The sequence below is a fragment of the Piliocolobus tephrosceles genome, chromosome 17 (genome assembly GCF_002776525.5).
Source record: "Piliocolobus tephrosceles isolate RC106 chromosome 17, ASM277652v3, whole genome shotgun sequence".
Taxonomy (NCBI): Eukaryota; Metazoa; Chordata; class Mammalia; order Primates; family Cercopithecidae; genus Piliocolobus; species Piliocolobus tephrosceles.
The window spans coordinates 23,008,236-23,027,428 of record NC_045450.1 but is presented as its reverse complement, the minus strand read 5'-3'; positions in this window follow the sequence as shown (position 1 = coordinate 23,027,428).

Genomic DNA, 19,193 nt, shown 5'->3' with positions numbered 1-19,193 from the left:
GTCCCGGTTACTTGGGAGACTGAGGCAGGAGAATGGTGTGGACCCGGGAGGTGGAGCTTGCAGTGAGCGGAGATTGCGCCATTGCACTCCACCTGGGCAACAGAGCAAGACTCTGTCTCAAAAAAAAAAAAAAAAAAAAAAAATTGAATTGATTAATGTAAGAGCAAACTCTTTGGGGTGAGTTGGTTAGAGTAAAATAAATAATTGAAAAGTCAACTAATCGGGGGGGAGAAAAAGGAAGAAAGCTCAAAAACACGACGTTAGAAACAGGGTGGGTGGGGCTCTGTGGCTCACACCTATAATCCCAGTACTTTGGGAGGCCAAGGTAGATCGCTTGAGGTCAGGAGTTCCAGACCAGCCTGGCCAACATGGTGAAACCCTGTCTCTACTAAAAATACAAAAATTAGCTGGTTATGGTGGCACGTGTCTGTAATCCCAGCTACTTGGGAGGCAGAGGCAGGAGAATTGCTTGAATTGGGGAGGCAGAGGTTGCAGTGAACCGAGACCATGCCACTGCACCCCAGTCTGGGCAACAGAGTGACTGAGACTCTGCCTCAAAAACAAACAAGCAAACAAAAAAGAAACAGGGTGGAGGAAATAACATAACAAAGAGAAAATGAAATGACTTTGTATCTTGCAAAACTGAGCAATTAAATTTGAAAATCTGAATGAAGTAGATTGTTTTCTAGAAAAATGTAACTAATTGTCTACAGTTTTAGAACCCTGAAATAACAGTAAGCAGAAACAAAACTGTGAATGTTAACCAGCTTCCCACCCCAAATCCACCACACCAGACCCACAGGAGTTTTAGATAAAGTCTTCCAAAGAGCCAAGAAATAAGCAATTCTGCTTCTATATAAATTGTATCCAGGCATGGAGAAATAAAAGATGCTCATACTTTTTGTCAAAGCCACATCAAAACCTGAAAATCATGTCACAAAGAACAACTACATAACAAAATTCACTTATGAATATCTTATCTTAAATAAGATATTACCAAAGAAAACCCAGCATATTTTAGGAATGTAGGAAACGCTGTTTTAGGAAATATACCAGTAAGCAACATTCACCATATAACTTGGCTTTAAAAAAAAGTGCAATAAAATTATCTCAAAAATGTAATGTTATTAGCATAGAATTGACAAAATATTCTCTTACAGCTTTCTAAGTCTCCACTGTATTTTTGGCTAAAATCCCTTTTTAATTTCCTTTTTTTTTCTTTTTTTCTTTGTCTGTCACCCAAGCTGGAGTGCAGTGGCACGATCTCGGCTCACTGCAACCTCTGCATCCTGGGTTCAGACGATTCCCCTGCCTCAGCCTTCCAAATAACTGGGATTACAGGTGCGCGCCATCATGCCTGGTTAATTTTTGTATTTTTAATGGAGTCGGGGTTTCACCCTGTTGGCCAGGCTGGTCTTGAACTCCTGACCTGAAGTGATCCACCCACCTCGGCCTCCCAAAGTGCTGGGATTATAGGCATGAGCCACCATTCCCAGCCTTTATTTCCAAATTTTGAAATATGTGCTCTGTTTTCTTTGATAAGTCTCTCCGAGGTTTGCTTTATTTGTTGTGGGGGGGGTGGGGATAGGGGCTCACTGTGTCACCCAGGCCGTAGTGCAGTAGTGTGACCATCGGTCACTGCAGCCTTGACCTCCCAGGCTCAATCAATCCTCCTGCCTCAGTCTCCCAAGTAAGTAGCTGGGACCGCAGGCGTGCACCACCATGCCTGGCTAATTTTTGTATTTTTTGTAGAAGACAGCGTCTTGTTATGTTACCCAGGCCGTCCTCCAACTTCCAGGGTCAAATGATTCTTTTGCCTTGGCCTCCCAAAGTGCTGGGATTACAGGTATAAGCCACCACTCCCCGCCTCTCTAGAGTTTTATGTAATTGATCTTATCAAAGACCCAGGTCATGGTTTTATTTAGCATTTATTTATATTATTTGTTTCAGTAATGTCTGCTTTTATTATGTTTGATTCTGTCTACTTGCTACTTTGGGTCATTTTGTTCTTTTTCATACTTCTTTTATGTGAAACATTTTATTTTTAAAATTCTTTCTCAATAAAAATACTTAAAATAACAATTTTGCCTCTGATTACAGGGTTGTTTACATCTTATCAGTTTTGAAAGACAGAGTTCCTTTGTTATTTTGTACATAAACAGAAACTGCCATTTTAATTTCCTCTTTCCCCCAAAATAATTTCTATAAATGATTTTTAAAAGTTCTAAATATTTTGTTTTTTTGTTAACCTGATGTTATTTATTTATAGTTTGTTTTTATCAGATAATTTGACTTGTACAATTTCTGCTTTTGGAATTTTTTAAAGTTTTTATTTGGCCTGATATATTACCATTTTAAATATATGTTCTATGTATTTTTGAAAAGCATACGTATTTCATTTTCTCTTTTTTTTTTTTTTTTTTGAGATGGAGTCTCGCTCTGTTGCCCAGGCTAGAGTGCAGTGGCACAATCTCGGCTCACTGTAACCTCTGCCTCCTGGGTTCAAGCAATTCTCCTGCCTTAGCCTTCTGTGTAGCTGGGATTACAGGCACGCACCACCATGCCCGGCTAATTTTTTTTTTTGTTTATTGTATTTTCAGTAGAGATGGGGTTTTGCCATGTTGGCCAGGCTGGTTTTGAACTCCTGACCTCAGGTGATCCACCTGCCTTGGCCTCCCAAAGTGCTGGGATTATAGGCCTGAGCCACTGCATCCGGCCTCATTTTTCTTTCCTTTCCTTTTCTTTTCCTTTCTTTTCTTTTTCTTCCTTTGCTTTCTTTCTTTTTTTTTTCCAAGTTCTTGTTCTGTCACCCAGGCTAGAGTGCAGTGGTAGTGCATGGCTCACTGCAGCTTCCATTTCCCGGGCTCAAGTGATCCTCCCACCTCAGCCTCCCAAGTAGCTGGGACCACAGGCACTCACCACCATGCCTGGCTAATTTTTTTTTTTTTTTTTTTTGAGACGGAGTCTGGCTCTGTCGCCCAGGCTGGAGTGCTATGGCCGGATCTCAGCTCACTACAAGCTCCGCCTCCCGGGTTCCCGCCATTCTCCTGCCTCAGCCTCCCGAGTAGCTGGGACTACAGGCGCCGCCACCTCGCCCGGCTAGTTTTTGTATTTTTTAGTAGAGACGGGGTTTCATCGTATTAGCCAGGATGGTCTCGATCTCCTGATCTCGTGATCCACCCGTCTCGGCCTCCCAAAGTGCTGGGATTACAGGCTTGAGCCACCATGCCCGGCCGTGCCTGGCTAATTTTTTAAAGTTTTTGTAAAGACAAGGGTCTCCCTGTGCTGCCCAGGTTGCTCTCAAACTCCTGGCCTCAAGTGATCCTCCTGCCTTGGCCTCTCAAAGTGTTGGGATTACAGGCATGAGCCATGGCACCAGGCCTATATTTCTTGCTATGTGTCTATTATCTAACATTTATTAATTCTGTTATTTAAATCCTGTTCTTTTGTATTTTGTTCTGTCAAAATGAGAATAGTTTGTTAATCTTTAGCACAATTTTAGTTTTGTCAACAACTGTTTTTTTGAGATGGAATTTCACTCTTGTTGCCCAGACTGGAGTGCAGTGGCACGATCTTGGCTCACTGCAACCTCCGCCTCCCAGGTTCAAGCGATTCTTTTACTCCAGCCTCCCGAGTAACTGGGATTACAGGCATGTGCCACCACACCTGGCTAACTTTTCTATTTTTAGTAGAGACGGGGTTTCACCATGTTGGCCAGGATGGTCTCGAACTCCTGACCTCAGGTGATCCACCCGCCTTGGCCTCCCAAAGTGCTGGGATTACAGGCATGAGCCGCCATGCTTGGCCAGGAATAACTCTTAAAAGACTTTTCTCCTTACTTAAGTCCTATAATAAAAATAAATGGCGATTATAGTGAAAATACTTTAAAACTACAAAGCAGAATTTCATGTTTTTTGACAAAATATTTTTTTTCTTTCTATCAGCGTGTTTCTCCCCCTTTTGTTTTGTTTTGTTTTTGTTGTTTTTGAGACAGGATCTTGTTGTGTCACCCCGACTAGAGAGCAATGGGACGATCACTTCTCATTATAGCCTCTACCTCCTGAACTCAGGTGTTCCTCCCACCTCAGCCTCCTGAGTAGCTGGGAATACAGGCGTCTGCCACCATGCCTGGCTAAATTTTTATATTTTTTATAGTGATGGGGTTTTGTCATGTTGTCCAGGCTAGTCTTGAACTCCTGGGCTCAAGTGATCCACTCGCCTTGGGCTCCCAAAGTGCTGGGATTACAAGTATGAGACACCGTGCCCAGCCTTTTCTTTACCTCATAGACGTTTATAAATGTTTTTATCTTTGGGGGAGATTATACCATTTACCGTGAAATTATATTCTGTCCAAAACGTTTTTGGTTATGTGTCTGATTTTGTCCAAAATTGGCGAGTTTTAGGTTAAAATTAGTAATTTAGTAAAATTACTGAAATTTACTTTAAATTACAGGTGATTCTTTTTTGCTGTCATTTTTTTTTATTTTTTATTAATTTTTTTTTTGAGAAGTCTCACTCTGTCGCCCAGGCTGGAGTGCAGTGGCTCGATCTCATCTCATTGCAACCTCCACCTCCTGGGTTCAAGTGATTCTCCTGCCTCAGCCTCCGGAGTAGCTGGGACTAAAGGTACATGCCACAGAAATTAGCACCACGCTTGGCTAATTTTTGTATTTTTTAAGTATAGACGGGGTTTCACCATGTTGGTCAGACTGGTCTCAAACTCCTGATGTCAGGTGATCCGCCCTCCTTGGCCTCCCAAAGTGCTGGGATTACAGGCATGAGCCACCATGCCTGGCCTACAGGTGATTCTTGTAGGGACCATTATTAAAAATTTTCTGCAAATCATAAAGCTATATCAAGGTGTTGAGCTTAACCATTAAGCACAGTGTAATCATTCATTGAGCCTGTCCAGTTTGATTATGCATTCTGGCATTTTGTAAGCTGCTCTGCCTAGCAATATATAGATTTATTTAATATGTTAACATTGGCTAATAAGCCAAATGCAGTGGCTTACACCTGTAATCCCAGCATTTTGGGAGTTCAAGGCAGGAGGATTGCTTGAGGTTAGGAATTTGAGACCAGCCTGGGTAGCACATTGAGACCCCATCTCTGCAAAACATTAAAAAATTAGCTGGGTGTGGTGGCTATGCCTGTTGTCCCATCTACTTGGGAGGCTGAGGTGAAAGGATCACTTGAGCCTGGGAGGTGGACGCTGCAGTGGGCCATGATTGAGCCACTGCACTCTAGCCACAGAGAAAGTCTCTGTCTGCCCCTGCCAAAAAAAAAAGGTAATAATTTTTTTCCCTAAGATCTCAGCTCAAAGTATTATCTCTTCAGAGAGGTCTTCAATCTAAAGTACAGTCCTTTAGTCTAAAGTATCACCTTAACTAGGCTTTTTTTTCTTTTTCTTTTTTTGTGATAGAGTTTCGCTCTGTCACTCCAGTTTGGAATGCAGTGGTGCCATCTCGGCTCACTGCAACCCTCACATCCTGGGATCAAGTGATTCTTGTGCCTCAGCTTCCCAAGTAGCTGGGATTACAGGTGTGCACCACCACACATGCCTAATTTTTGTATATTTAGTAGAGACGAGGTTTCACCATGTTGGCCAGGCTGGTCTTGAACTCCTGACATCAGGTGATCTGCCCCCCTCAGCCTCCCAAAGTGCTGGGATTACAGGCATAAGCCACCGCACCTGGCCGTTAATAGAAGTATTTTTTAAAATTAGTATTACTGTTCTATTTCCTTTGTATTTCTGATGTATTTTAGATCACCCCCACTTTTTTCCCCTCAATACTTTTGATTCACTTTGCATTAGGCTTGTCTCTTGGAAACAGGACGTAGCTAGATTTTAAAAATCTATTCCGAAGGGCTTTGTTTTCCACAGGGCTTGCTGTCCTTTTATTTTTGTCATCTCAGGTCTCATCATTGTCATCGTGGTTGTCTTTTCTGAGGTGAATGCTCCCTTGTTTATTTTTTCTTCCTGTCATTTGCAATGTGAATCATGCTGTCTTTGTCGGGGTTATTGTTCTACTGCTTTATAGATTTGTTCATTCCAGTTTTATTCTCAGACACACGTCTTCTGCTTAGATAGTTCAGAGTTCCCATAAGCCTGTCTTAGAAAAAGGCTGTGGTCTTAGGGAAGTGGAATGCAATTTCAATTTAGAAAATGGTTGGAAGCGAATGCTCCCAAGAAGCTCCAATTTCAGGGTGCTTTTAAACAAAGTTCAAGAGAATTCTCAGGCCTCTCTGCTGATTGAATTGTCTTCCTTGGCTAATCTGTTTACTCAGTCAATGTCAGATAGTGCAAGGGTAATTTTGAGTTTGGGATAAGGATTAAATGTTCAATCCACGTCCCGTTGTCCCTGAGGTAAACTTGCTCTACACGGAGGTAGAGAACTAGCACTATTCATTTAAAACTCGGTTTCTGTAATGTAAAGAAGGAGACGTTGAGGATCCCAAAACACTCCTGGATCTTTCCCCCTCTTATTCCGTCTTTCATATGTTGTTGGGTCTAGTTGCCTAATAATTACCACTTAATCAGCCTATGTATTTATGGGATAAAGGAAGAACACCAAAGAAAAGAACAGTGATTATGAAAACAAGTGCTGTAAGAACAATTGGTGTGCTGGAAAACGTTGTGGTCAGTGGGTTGGATGCCAATCGGTGCTGAGGTCTGGAGGTTTTAATGTAATAGCAGCTTGGGATGGGTAACCTGGATATTAGCCAAAACACTGGTGGAGAAAAGCTCGTGAATTAGTTTTGATTACTAGCATTTCCCAGTTTCAGTTTACGGAAAGGCCACCATATAATTTCTGTATCTTCTTTTTGGAGAATTACTTTTGACATTTGCATTAAATATTACGCCATGGGATAATACCTATCTAGCCACCATATAATCTGGATTGCAGTGAATTCTACTTAATTGGCTTTTTGCTCATCTTTTCATTTTGATTAAGAGTTTCCTTTCTTAAGTTCTTTTATCCTAAATTAATTTTAATTATATGAGTAATACATACATGCATGCTTCTTATTAAATCCAAGTTCATCTAAGTTCCCTCTCTCCAAGTTATTTTATTCTAAATTAACTTTAATTATATGAGTAATACATATATGCATTCTTCTTATTAAATCCAAGTTCATCTAAGTTCCCTCTCTCCTTTCATAGAGGCACAGAGAGAACCACTCTCTGGTATCTTTCTGTGTCTCTATCTATAATCAAAAAGTTTAAAAAATATATATATATATATATTTTAGAGAGGGGATCTTTCTGTGTTGCCCAGACTGGTCTCAAACTCCTGACCTCAAGCGATCCTCCCTTGGGAGCCATCACACCTGGCATCTATCATCAATTTTTAAAATGACATCACATTGTACAACTTTCTCTTTTCCTCCTCACCTACTAATATGACTTAGCAATCTAACCATGTGCCCATTTTTATTTTATTTTATTTTTTATTTTTAAATTTCTTTTTCTTTTATTAAGATGGAGGGGGGGGGAGGTCTCACTATGTTGCCCAGGATGGTCTCGAACTCCTGGGCTCAAATGATCTTCCCACTGCGGCCTCCCAAAATGCTGGGATTACAGGAGGGAGTCCTATTTTATGACATTTTATAGAGACATAAAATGTGTCTATTTTATGTTTTTATTTTTTTTTTTGAGACGGAGTTTTCCTCTTGTTTCCCAGGCTGGAGTGAAATGGCATGATCTCAGCTCATGGCAACCTCCTCCACCTCCCGGGTTCAGGTGATTCTCCTGCCTTAGCCTCCTGAATAGCTGGGATTACAGGCATGTGCCGCCATGTGTGGCTAATTTTGTACTTTTAGTAGAGACAGGTTTTCTCCATGTTGGTCAGGCTGGTCTCGAACTCCTGACCTCAGGTGATCTGCCCGACTCAGCCTCCCAAATCTGTGGCTCACGCTGGGATTACAGGCGTGAGCCACAGCACCCAGCGAATGTGTCTATTTTGAACTGTGGCATACAATTCCTTAGAATAGATACACCACAATTTTTTTTTTTTTTTTGCTATACCCAGTTGGTGGATATGTGGGTTGTTCTCCTTAGTGACTGTTATAAACAATGTTGCGGGAAACATCTTCCTACATACCGTCTGTGCACCCGGGCAGAGTTTCTTTAGAGAAGAAACTGAACAGTGGAATTGCATAGACAACTTGTTGTTGTTTGACAGATCTGCACTGAGCTACACTGTTCAATCCAGTAGCCACTGGCCACGTGTGGCGAATGATCACTGGCAATGTAGCTAATGTGAATGGGGAGCTCAACTTTTTACGTTTCCTTAATTTTTAAAATTTTAAAACCAAACCAGTATAAAATATTTTTCTATTAAGTTCAATTTTGCTTTGGTAGGATTACATTTCTCTCTCCTAAGTGCATCACATACAATATTCTTATATTGCCAGTGCACATGGCAGGCGTGTGTGTGTTTTCTCAGATCGTATGTGAACCTATCACTCATCTAATAGATGTCAATTCATTTGGTTTGAATCCTTTCTTTCTTTCTTTCTTTCTTTCTTTCTTTCTTTCTTTCTTTCTTTCTTTCTTTCTTTCTTTCTTTCTTTCTTCTTTCTCTCTCTCTCTCCCCTTCCTTCCTTCCTTCCTTCCTTCCTTCCTTCCTTCCTTCCTTCCTTCCTTCCTTCCTTCCCTCTCTCTCTCTCCTTCTTTCTGTCTCTCTCTCTCTCTCTTTCTTTCTTCTTTTCTTTTCTTTCTTTTTGATAGAGTCTCGCTCTGTCACCCAGGCTTGAGTGCAGTGGCATAATCTCGGCTCACTGCAACCTCTGCCTCCCAGGTTCAAGCGATTCTCCTTCCTCAGTCACCCAAGTAGCTGGGCTTTCATGGGCCCACCACCGTGCCAGGCTAATTTTTGTATTTTTAGTAGAGACGAGGTTTTGCCATGCTGGCCAGGCTGGTCTCAAACTCTTGGCCTCAAGTGATTCACCTGCCTTGGCCTCTCAAAGTGCTGGGATTACAGGCGTGAGCCACTGCACCTGGCCAAATCCTTTTTTTCTGTGCATTGACACGACATTGTAATGTGTTTATCTGAATATTTTATCTAGACAGTATGAATTGCATGGTACCTTTGCATCACATTGTTCATTAAAGAAAAATGCATACTATTTTAATTAAAATTGAATTATTTTTCTATACATGAACAAAATTTCCAATTTAAAATAAAGGCAGGCGACTTATGTAGAATGAAATGGAGATGCAAATGGTAGTGCTATGACAAGAATAGTAAATTAAGAGACTGGAGACTGGGCACGGTGGCTCACGCCTGTAATCCCAGCACTTTGGGAGCCCAAGGCAGGCAGATTGTCTGAGGTCAGGAGTTCGAGACCAGCCTAGACAACATGGTGAAATGCCATCTCTACTAAAAATACCAAAATTAGCTGGGCTTGGTAGTGCATGCCTGTAATCCCAGCTACTTGGGAGACTGAGGCGGGAGAGTCACTTGAACCCAGGAGGTGAAGTTTTCAGTGAGCCGAAATTGTGCCACTATTATGCCTGGGCAACAGAGCGAGGCTCCATCTAAAAAAACAAAAGAGAGAGAGAGAGAGAGACTGGAGGCTGGGGGATGGGGAAATTGGGGAGATGCTAGTCAAAGGATATAAAAATTCAGTTAGACTGGAGGAATAAGTTCAAGAGATGTATTGTACAACATGGTGAGTATGGTTGGTAACATATTGTATATCTGAGAATTGCTAAGAGAGTAGATATTACGTGTTCTTACCACACACACACAAAGAAGTATGTGAGAGCTGGATGAAGTGGCTCATGCCTGTAATCCCAGCACTTTGAGAGGCAGAGGTGGGAGGATCTCGAGCCCAGGAGTTCGAAACCAACCTGGCCAACATAAGGAGACCCGTCTCTACAAAAAATAATAAAATCAGCTGGGTGTGGTGGTGCACATCTGTGGTCCCAGATACTCAGAAGGCTGGGGTGAGAAGATGGCTTGAGCCCAGAAGTTCGAGGTTTCAGTGAGCCATGATTGTGCCACTGCACTCCAGCCTGGGCCACAGAGTGAGACCCTGTCTCAAAAAACAAAAAACAAAAAACAAACAAACAAAAAAAAAACCAAAGAAAACAAAAAGAGGTATGTGAGGTAACAGGCATATGTTAAATAGTTTGATTTTGCCATTCCGCAATTTATACATATGTAAAAACATCAATTGTGCACCATAAATGTATACAATTTTTATTTGTCAATTATTTACCTATTTTGAGGCAGAGTAGGCTAATTTTTTTTTTTTTTGCTAATTTTTTTTTTTTAAGTAGAGATGGGGTCTCACTATGTTGCCCAGGCTGGTTCCAAACTCCTGGGCTCAAATGATCCTCCTGCCTCAGCCCCCCAAAGTGCTGAGATTACAGCCATGAGCCACTGTGCCCAGCCTGCTTGTCTATTTTAAAAAGGGAAAAGCTCAAGAGACTGTAGGAAGATGCACCACCGATTTCACGATGGATGTCAGTTGCAATTTGCTGTGGTAGAGCGAAACAAAAAAGCTGCATGTTGGTTGTGAAAAAAATTTTTAAGATAATAAGATGGAAACTATCGAGACATTTTCAGCAAATACATAGTGAGTTTGATAAGTTTTCTCTCCATATTTAAGAAAGAATTAACAAAGCACGTGAAAAGATGCTCAACATCCCTTGATGCTAGGAGAATGCAAGTCCAAACCTCAGAATACCACTTCATACCCATTAGGATGGCAATTACCAACAAAACAAAACAGCACGGGAAACAAGTGTTGGTGAGGATGTAGACAAACTAGAACCTTTCCACCCTTGTGCCTTGCTGGTGGGACTGTAAAATGGTTGCTGTGGGCCAGGTACAGTGTCTCACGCCTGTAATCCCAGCACTTTGGGAGGCTGAGGCGGGTGAATCATGAGGTCAGGAGATCGAGACCATCCTGGCTGACACGGTGAAACCCCGTCTCTACTAAAAATACAAAAAAGTAGCCAGGCGTGGTGGTGGGCGCCTGTAGTCCCAGCTACTCAGGAGGCTGAGGCAGGAGAATCTCTTGAACCTGGGAGGTGGAGCTTGCAGTGAGCCAAGATTGTGCCACTGCACTCCAGCCTGGGCGACAGGGCGAGATTCCATTTAAAAAAAAAAAGAGTTGCTGTGGAAAATGGTACAGTTCCTCAAAAATTAAAGAAATACCATGGATTTAGCAATTTCACTTCTCAGTATATACCGAGAAGAAGTGAAAGCAGGGACTCGAATAGATACTTGTACACTCAAGTTCATGGCAGCATTATTCTCAATAGCCAAAAGGTGAAAATTACTCCAATGGTCATCAACAGATGAATGGATATTATATAGTCTTAAGAAAGAAGGAAATTCTGACACTTGCTACAATATGGACGAACCTTGAAGATATTAAGCTAAATGAAATAAGCCCAACACGAGAGGATAAATATTGTGTGATTCCACACACATGAATTTCCTATAGCAGTCAAATTCATAGATATAGAAAATAGGCCGGGTACGGAGGCTCACGTCTGCAATCCCAACACTTTGGGAGGCTGAGACAGGTGATCACTTGATGTCAGGAGTTCGAGACAAGCCTGGCCAACATGGTGAAAACCCATCTCTACCAAAAAAATTAGCTGGGTGTGGTGATGCGTGCCTGTAATCTCAGCTACTCGGGAGGCTGAGGCAGGAGAATCCCTTGAACCCGGGAGGCAGAGGTTGCAGTGAGCCGAGATCATACCACTGCACTCTAGCCTGGGTGAAAGGGGGAGTTAGAGTTTAATGGGGTCAGTTTCAGTGTGGAAAGATAAAGTTGTACAGATGGATGGTGGTGATGGTTCACAGCAGTGTGAATGTACTTAATGCCACAGAGATGTATACTTAACATATGATTAAAATAGTAAATTTTATGTTGTATATATTTTACCACAATAAGAAAATCCGATGAAATTAGTTAGTTGAAATCAGAATAAAATGTAGAGTAAAAACCTTTTAAATAGATTTTAGTTTATCAGGATTAGAGATTATAACTTTAGCTGGCTATAAAAATGACTTGGATTCTTGCATGCATGTGCGTATACACATGTACAAAATTTTTAATGGAAATATGGTAAAAAAAAATTTAAGTTGTAAAAGTTTTGTTAGAAAATTATGAGGAAAAGACTAAAAAGATATTTTAGGCTGGTGTGGTGGCTCACACCTGTAATCTCAGCACTTTGGGAGGCCAAAGTGGGCAGATCACTCGAGCGCAGGAGTGTGAGACTATCCTGGGCAACATGGTGAAACCCTGTCTCTATGAAAAATAGAAAAAAATGGCTGGGTGTGGTGATGCACCCCTGTAGTCCCAGCTACTCAGGAGGAGGCTGAGGTGGGAGGATCACTGAGCCTGGGGAGGTCAAAACTGGAGTGGGGTCAATCCACACCACCACACTCCAGCCTGGGAAATAGAGGGTAACTCTCAAAAATAAATAAATAAATAAATAAATAAATAAATAAATATAAAGATTTTACAGAAAGTGAATAATCTGCAATTAAGCCACCAAACAATTGCCCATAGAATGAAAGAACGTATTAAAGCTAAATGGATTCAAATTTTGGAAAATTGCACAATTTGGCTGAGTCATGCCATGAGACACCATCCAACTAATAGCCTGCGTATATTTATTCAGAAAAGACTTCCAAATTCATGAAAAAATATTGTCAATTCATGGCTTACAAAAGTGTAGCACAGATTTTAAAAAATCTTTTACATCTGACCAAAAAAATTTCACTTAGACATGAAAAAATTAGTTTCTATCATGCCAGATGGTCCTCCAGCTATGTTTCGTCAAAAATCTGGTTTTATCGGAGTTTCAAAACAAGAGACTGATGTTTTCTTTATTGCTTCACCCCACTGTATGATAAATACTGAACATATTTGTGCTGCTTTTGGAAGCAGGCCCATGGAAAGTGTCATGGGTACAGTTGTTAAAACTGTTCAGTGTATACGTACAAATGCTGTAAATCACCACCAGTGCATGGGACTTTTGAAAGAAATAGAAGGCAATGAATGGGGTGGTCTTGGGTCTTTGCCAATGTTCATTGGTTGAGTCATGGAAGACTTTTACAAAGATTTACTGTACTGTCAATTCCAATTCAAGATTTTCTTGAAACAAAGGGAATGCTTGCCAAATATTTAATAATCAAAAATAAACATGGCAGTGTGATTTATGTTTTCTCAGCAATATCACAGTGTATATGAAATGAGATAAATTCCAAGCTCTAAAGAAATAAAAACCTGTGATCTAGCTAGAAAAGTATAAGAATTTACATTGAAATGAAAACATTTCATAATACAAATCAATAATAATGATTTTGCATACTTTTAAACATGAATCAATATGCAAAATATATATTTTTAAAGACAGGGTTTTGCTCTGTTGCCCAGGCTGAAGTGCGGTGGCATTGTCTTGGCTCACTGCAACCTCTGCCTCCCAGGCTCAAGTGATCCTCCCACCTTAGCCTCTCAAGTAGCTGGGACTACAGATGCACGCACCACCATCGCCTGCTAAGTTTTTTTTGTAGATACAGAGTCCTGTCATGTTTCCCAGGTTGGTCTCGAACTCCTGAGCTCAAGTGATCTTCTCCACCTCAGCCTCCCAAAGTGCTGGGATTACAGGTGTGAGCCACTGCAGCTGGCCGCAAAATATTTTTAATAGTAATCACCAGCATTATGTAAATTATCTGCAAAATTTACAAGAAAAATTTGAAGAATGTTGTTGATATTGATAAACTTTAGAATTACTTTTCAATTTATACTGCATCCCTTTACATTCCACGTTAATACTGAATTGACATGAGGAGTGGTGAATTGCTGTAAGTTGGACAGAAGTAGGGTTTTTTTTGTTGTTTGTTTGTTTGTTTGTTTGTTTGAGACAGGGTCTCACTCTGTTGCCCAGGCTGGAGTGCAGTGGTGCAATCTTGACTCATCAAAACCTCTGCCTGCCAGGCTCAAGCAATTCCCTGCCTCAGCTTCCTGAGTAGCTGGGATTACAGGCGTGCACCACTACCAGCCGACTAATTTTTGTATTTTTAATAGAGATGGGGTTTCACCATGTTAGCCAGGCTGGTCTTGAACTCCTGACCTCAAATGATCCACCCACCTCAGCCTCCAAAGTACTGAGATTATAGGTGTGAGCCACTGCGCCTAGCCTGGACAGAAGTAGTTTTAAAACTGATTGGCTTTGCTTCAAAGTCAAACCATTATTCCAAAGAAGATGAACTAGCTTCGTCAATGTGGAAGCGAATAATACAGGAAAGTGATTTTTTGGTACTTGGGAAATATTTAAGTATCTTTGGACCAACCTGTGTATGCTGTTCTACTTTTTCAAATGTAACTATAAATACAGATCAAATGTTTTCAGTGACAGCTGTACCGTAATGTGTAAAACACACCTTGGATGTCAAAGATTTAGAGTAACAACAGGAAGTAAGGAACATACCTCATTACAAATTTTTATATTGATTTCAGGTTGACATGATGATATTTTAGAAATGTTAGGTTCAATAAATTATAATGTTAAAATTAATTTCATCTGTTTCTTTTTACCTTTTAAAAATGCGGCAACTAGAATATTTACAGTTACATATGTGGTTTGTGTTATTACTCTATTCAGTAGTGATGGGCCGGGTGTGGTGGCTCATGCCTGTAATCCCAGCACTTTGGGAGGCCGAGGCAGGCAGATTGCTTGAGACTAGGAGTTTGAGACCAGCCTGGGCAATATAGTGAGACCTTGACACTACAAAAAACAAACAAACAAACAAAAAACTACAAAAAAACCCAAATTAGCCTGGTTTAGTGTCATGAACCATAGTCCTAGCTACTCTGGAGGCTGATGCGGGAGGATCGCTTGAGCCTAGGAGTTTGAGACCAGCCTGGGTGACGTAGTGAAACCCTATCTCTACAAAATAATTAAAAATTAGCTGGGTGTGGCAGTATGTGCCTGTAGTCCCAGCTTCTTGGCTGGGGCGGGAAGATTACTTGAGCCCAGGAGGTTGAGGATGCAGTGAGCTGTGATTGCACAACTGCACTCCAGCCTGGTGGACAGAGTAAGACCCTGTCTCAAAAAAGGAAACAAGCTAACACGGTGAAACCCCGTCTCTACTAAAAATACAAAAAAAAAAAAAAAAAAAATTAGCCAGGTGTGGTGGCGGACGCCTGTAGTCCCAGCTACTCGGGAGGCTGAGGCAGGAGAATGGCATGAACCCGGGAGGCAGAGCTTGCAGTGAGCTGAGATCGTGCCACTGCACTCCAGCCTGGGCGACAAAGCAAGACTCCGTCTCAAAAAAAATAAATAAAATAAAATAAAAAAATTAAAAAGAAACAAAACAAAACCCAGTGATGATCTAGAATTGCCTGCCCTCTTATTTGCACCAGTGTTCCCGCTGGGAGAGTTATGCACTGTGATTAGGTCCGACAAGAGGGCCATCTAAGTAAGTCACTTGCCTCCCCTCTCATCATCCACTGTAGAAGCTGAAGGAGCCAGGTTCAAGAAGTTAGCTGTGAAGCTGAGCAATTAGATCCCTCCTCCTGGGACTTAGATTCTGGAGTAAGTGGTGCAGAGAAAGAAACATTATTTGGAAGTCAAATTCAGCATAGGATCAGCGTCAGTGTGTGGCCTAGACTTGTAAATTCTCCCCCACTGTATTGCTGCTACTAAAGGGGCGGGGGGGTGGAAGGGACAGTGGAGAATCAGATAGAATGTCCACTACAGAAGTATTATTAGAAGAAGATGTTGACTCAGGCGAAGACGGGGCCAAGCCTCAGGTCTGATGGGCTAGGTTAGCCTCCAAACAGAAGAATAAGCAGTAAGGCTGGAAGCCAGGAAGATGGAAGAAAATAGCGCGTGAGTGGAGAGTGAGCTGTGCAGAGAGATGTCTGGACTAAGAATGAATGGTGGATGGAGGTGGTCACAGCTAAAAGAAACCACATAAAGCAAAAGATTAAGACATAGGTTAGAACCCTATCCTGCCCTAATCCTCAGCCCTAAGAAAACCATTCTCTGAGTTTTGGAATGAATACCTGGATTAATTAAAGAAAAAGCACTCTCTGGAAACCTCAGTGTCATGGCACTCATGGAGATTCCTGCTGACAAAAGGAAAGAAGCAATAGGCATGATTTCTTCCCTCCTTCCTTCTGCGTGGGGCAGGAATGATGGGCCCTACCTGTTTCCTGTCTCCACATCCTACTTCCTCTATAGTCCAGGCCATGGGGTTCTCATGAATGGGATGGTTGCTTTTTTTTTTTTTTTTTTTTTTTTTTTTAAGAAACAAGGTCTCACTCTGTTACCTAGGCTGGAGTGCAGTGGAGCAAACATAGCTCACTGAGCCTTGAACTCCTGGGCTCCAGCCATCATTCCACCTCAATCTCCCAAGTAGCTGGGATTACTGACACACACCACCACGCCCAGCTAAGTTTAAAAAATTTTTTGTAGAGACAGGGTCTCGCTACATCGCCTAGACTGGTCTTGAACTCCTGGCCTCAAGCAATCCTCCCCCACAGCCTCTCAAAGTGTTGGCATTACAGGCGTGAGCCACTGTGTCTGGCCTGATTCTGTTCTTTTTTTTTTTTTTGAGATGGAGTCTCACTGTGTCACCCAGGCTGGAGTGCAGTGGCACTATCTCAGCTCACCGCAACCTCCGCCTTCCGGGTTCAAGAGATTCTCCTGCCTCAACCTCCCAAGTAGCTGGAATTACAGGCACGTGCCACCACGCCTGGCTAATTTTTTTGTATTTTTAGTAGAGACTGGGTTTGCCATGTTGACCAGGCTGGTCTGGAACTCCTGGGCTCAAGTGATCCCCCCACCTCGGCCTCCCAAAGTGCTGGGATTACAGGTGTGAGCCACCACACTCAGCCTGATTCTGTTCTTAACCTATTCCTTATCCTCTACTTCTGAGGTCATTTTTCCTTCTTCCCTCCTGTGCCTTTGTCCCTATTTAATGCCTTGCATGAGATATAACCTACTCCTCCCAGAGGCTGGAAATGTTCCTTGAACCTCAGCTCAGTGACCACAGCCCTGCTTTCTGCCCACTGACCACTGCTCAATCCCTGCCTGACAACTTGACAGGCATCAGATGCTCTTAGATTTTCCATGGCTTTCTCCCCACACCACCACGTTGGATAACCTTCGGCCAACATTGCTTGGTTTCTTGGAGTCTGATGACCTGCTTAACTGTTCCATTGTGCATTCTGTTCTGTCTGTGGATCTGAGCCTCCTCACACTGCCTTTGCTGAGAGCCCCTCCCTGTGGTGCCTCTTTTGTTGCCCTTTACCCCCAGGAATCTGGTCCTGTCAGGAGACATGCTATCGTAGCCACTGATTCAGGTAGATGCTCTGAAATGATCAGTCTGCTATCTCAGCTCTCCCTGCCTGGAAAAATCCTTCCCCATGGGATCCAGTCAAACCCAGCCTATCAATATACGTCTTTCCAGCTTTTACTTTGATTAATACCATGTCAATTGAGCAATTTTCTCTTTAGCTTTTTCTCCCATTGTTTTTCCCAAAGACTAGCTTCTCTGGCCACCTGCCACTGATTGAGTTTTAGGAGTTCAATGGTATTTGTTTGTTTAATTCACCTGATGTATTCCAAATGCCCAGACCAATGCATGGCACATTGTAGACGCTCAATAAAGAATCATCAAATGAATAAAAAAGAAGCCATAACCCAGAATATTCAGAGGGGTTAATACACATTACCAATGACTTGGTATGAATTTGTATGAATTACAAATAATTCATAGGGTATATCTTACTTAGAGTACCAAAGGTAGATTTTGTTTGATCAATACTGGACTTAAGAACATCCTTTAGTATAAACAGCAAGTATGGACATATATAAAAACAGAAACTCTTTCCCTTCCCACTTTGATGTGGATTTCATTTCTCTCTAGCTTTTCCACCATCACGCTGATCAAATTCACAAACCATTAACCCAAGTGATGCCATACGGATCCAGCAGACCCCTCCTACCAGCCCTTCCTCTTCACTTTCCTCTTGGATCTCTCCAAAGGCCTCCTAACTGGTCTCCCCGTGTCCCTTTTTCTCCATCCTCCCACACATCCTCTGCGAGTGGTCATTGATTTTCCTAATAGTGTGAATTATATCAGACAGAGTATGGGTCGCAGAATGGCTGGAAGAGGACTCACCACCAAGCTGTTTAGAGATGGACATGATAGGGCCAGAGCTCAATCCACCTTCAGAAGGTGACGTGGGGTGATGGTACATTGGCCTCTGTCTCAGGATCGTGAGGTCTGAGTTTCAAACCTTGCCCCCTTTCTCTTGCCCAGTTCTGATTTCAACCCCATTCAACTTGTCAGAATTTTGAGTGGATGTTTCCTCTGGTTTCCTTAGTTGGAACCTCAGGCAGCTCTGGGCTGAGTGGACTGACCCCTGGCCCCCAGTGTGACTGATACTACCTGTTCCATTCCTCGGGCAGCGGAATGTCTTGAGAGCCAGGACACCTGGCGTCTAGGCCTGGCTCTGCCACTAGTTGCATGACTTTAGGCAAATCACATCACCTCTCTGGGCCTCAGTTTTCACACCTGAGAAAGGAAGAGATTGCATTAGATTAGTGATTCTCCACTTTTTACTTCATTCCCCTCCCAGACACAACCAGTGATGCCTATTTACCTGTGAGACACACATCTATGTGAAACTCCTGGGTACAAACTTTAATTTCATCCCCCTGCTTTTTTTTTTTTTTTTTTTTTTTTTGTCACCCAGGCCAGAGTGCAGTGGCTCGATCTTGGTTCACTGCAACTTCTACCTCCTAGACTCAGGCGATCCTCCCGCCACAGCCTCCCAAGTAGCTGGGACCACAGGCGTGCACCACCATGCCCGGATAAGTGTTTGTATTTTTGGTAGAGATGGGGTTTTGCCATGTTGCCTGAGCTGGTCTCGAACTCCTGAGCTAAAGCAATCCACCCGCCTCAGCCTCCCAAAGTGCTGGGGTTACAGGTGTGAGCCACTGTGCCCAGCCTCATACCTTTGTTTTTCTTCCTTTTTTCTTTTTCTTTTCTTTTTCTTTTTTTCTTTTTTCTTTTTGTTTTGTTTTTGAGACAGGGTCTTACTTTGTCACCCAGGCTGGAGTGCAGCTGTGCAATCACAGCCCACTGCAGCCTCAGCCTCCCAGGCTCAAGTGATCCTCCTATCTCAGCCTCCTGAGTAGC